Below are 3,026 nucleotides of genomic sequence, written 5' to 3'. Positions count from 1 at the left end.
AAGCCTCATGTTCGCTTCAAGCTGCCTGGCTGCTGGCCGCCATCTTGGCTGGCAGTTAATTTGCATATCGCCCTGATTAGCCAATGGGAAGGGTAGCGGTGTGACACCAATTTGCATGTTTCTCTTTTATTAATGTAGATATCATTTGTTTGCAATGTTGAATTATTAGCAAACTAGTAACTAGAACTTATTAGATTTTATTCCAAACTTTTTCCACAATTGATACTTAATGCTTCCAGGAATTTTTCATAAAATTTTAGGTAGTTCTCGAAGTGTGTTTTCTATCCACTGTTTTTTTTTAGAATGTCATTTGATTTTTAATTATAATTGGGTCAGATTCATGCTACATTTATAGAGTAGACTAAATATGGTTTGAAAAGTAGAATAAAAAATGGAACTGCTGATTTCATTATCATTAAGTTGTCCAAAGTATTCCTGTGAAACATGACTAAAAATGAGAAAAATTAGAAAGCTTAAAATAATATAAATTATTTTACTATTTGCTTCTCTTCAGGACTAAGGCCAATACTATAAGTGAGTCCATGCATATCCAAACCAGACTACTCTTTCTAAATAAAATTGATTATTTTATGATTGTTATATTTGTACTGTTTGTGGTAGATTTTCTCTATTTCCCTGAAATATTATATATTCCCACCATTTCGATGAAATAGTGCCTTTCTATCAGAGGAATACATACTGTCTATCCCATTGTTACTTGACTTGGCCATATGAATTGCTTTGGCCAATGAAATGAACAGAAGTGACACATGCCACATCCAGCAAAGAGTTAGGAGACATTGTTTGTTAAGATTCTTGCTCTTATTTCCCTCTGTTAAAAAGAATAGCATAGCCCAGGTTGAGGTTGCTCTTTCAGCCTGGATCCTTGGATGAAGACAGTGCATGAGACTGGAGCAGAATTGCAACCAACCCACACAAACAAAACTAGGTAGTTATTTTAGAATGATCCATTACTGCCTGCAAATAAAATCTTAAATATCTATATCTATATCTATATGAAAATAATTTTCTTTAAATATTGTGAGAACCAGTCTCCAAAATAAGCCCTATTGATAATGATTACTATTCCTGGAGTTTATTCCCTGTGTATTCCTTCCACATTTAATAGGACTAATTTATGTAACCAATAAGATAGTGTAGAAAGGGGGGAATGTGACTTCCAAGACTCGGTTATAGAAGACTTCTATTGTGGTCATTCTTGGGTCACTGTTCTGGAGGAAGCCAGCTGTCAGGTCATGTAGACACTGAAGCATACCTATGTGAAAATGGATGGAGGACACATGAAAACAGCCGGCACCTGCTTGCTAATCATAGTGATGAGCTCTCTTGGAAGCTCATAATCCAGCCCAAACTCATGATGGCAACCTCATGAGAGACCTTGAGCCAGACCCACCCAGCAATTCTTAATGCACAGAAACTGTGAGATAATGAATGTTTATTGTTGTTTTTTTATATATATACTAGAGGCCCGGTGCACAAAAATTTGTGCACTCGGGGGCCGGGGGAGGGGGGGTCCCCCAGCCCGGCCTGTGCCTCTTTTATTAGTGTAGATATAACTAAGTTTTCATGTAATTTGTTACATGGCAGTAAATCACTAACAAAGCTGATATCAGGCTGGGGAGGGGGCGGGTGCAGGGTGGAGGGGACAATGGGGGAGAACATCTATAATACTTTCAACAATAAAGATAATTTTAAAAATAGTGTCTCTGACTTCTACTTCTAGGTATGTAGTGGTACTTTCCCACAGACCAGTGCTTCAGCCAAGAACAAGCCTAATATAATATAAAAGTAATCTGCTTAGAGGCACTGGAGAGCTGCTAAGGGCCACCAGGATGAGAAATGCCAAGCTTCCAAAGAGGAAGGACAAGTAAATTAACACTATTGAGCCAAACTTTTCTTAAAGAAATTTGTTTATTCTGAACATAGAGTGAGCGTCTGAGTGTGTGGTATTCTTTACACAGAGGAGATTAAACTGGGGAAGCTTTTGGTGGTCTCAACAGTGACAGAAAGATTTGAAAGCCAGAATCCTAGTCAACAGGGAAGACAGAATTTAGCCTGACACATAACCAATCTTCTCTCAAGACATTTGTCAAATTCTGAAGTTGTGTAGGGCAGGAGGATAACTGGCTGAGCAGAAATCTCTGCAGAGCAGAGTGGAGCTTCTGTTGGTCTGTGACATGGAAGAGTCATGAATTAGGGTCAGTACTCATAAGGGGAAAGGCCCTGCTTAGAACACCAGGCTTTCCGCTGAAATTTCTGGAGAGTTGAAGCACACCAGACATAGAGGGAACCTTGTCAGAATTTCAACACAGACTCACTCAGTTGAGCCCCTAAATGGATTAAGGCTTTGAGAAAGCCCCTATTCTATCTTCCTAGCTGAGAAAGACAGGAACATCCAGAGCCAATTTTTTATGAAAGTGATATTCAATTTAAAAAATTCCCGTGCATATTAATAAATCCAGGAGAAAGATCACACAATAAAAATAGAATCCTGGTGATCCAAGTATTTCAGAAAAATTAGAGAGAGGCAAGGCAGCAGGAGATAGCTCTGGGTGGGATCTGGCCTAAAGACTCTGAGAGGTTTTTTTTCTCTCCAACTTTGTAAAACTCTCAGTTGCCACCATATATAAAGTCCCTCCTCTCCTCCATACAAATGATCACACTACGCAGTCTGATTTTTTCAGAGCACTAAGCCAACTTTGTCCAGTCTAATAGCATCATGACTCACTTGCCTCCTTCCAACCAGGTCCTTCCACCTTTGCGCGTACTGCATGTCAACTCCATTAATCATTAATGATTAGGATGTCAGGCTCTGGGCGTCAAACTGTCTTAATAAGAATACCTCAGGTCTGTTGCTTGATTTTTGTTGGTGTACCAAATTAATATGTAAGTACTATGTGCTTGTCTTTTTCAGCCACATATGAATCAAGAGCAGATACATGTAAAACAAAATAATTACAGCAAAAATAATTAATTAGAAAAAAATCCAAGTACTTTAGAAATAA

This window comes from Myotis brandtii, unplaced genomic scaffold (genome assembly GCF_000412655.1).
Source record: "Myotis brandtii unplaced genomic scaffold, ASM41265v1 scaffold529, whole genome shotgun sequence".
Taxonomy (NCBI): Eukaryota; Metazoa; Chordata; class Mammalia; order Chiroptera; family Vespertilionidae; genus Myotis; species Myotis brandtii.
This window is presented reverse-complemented; position numbering follows the sequence as displayed.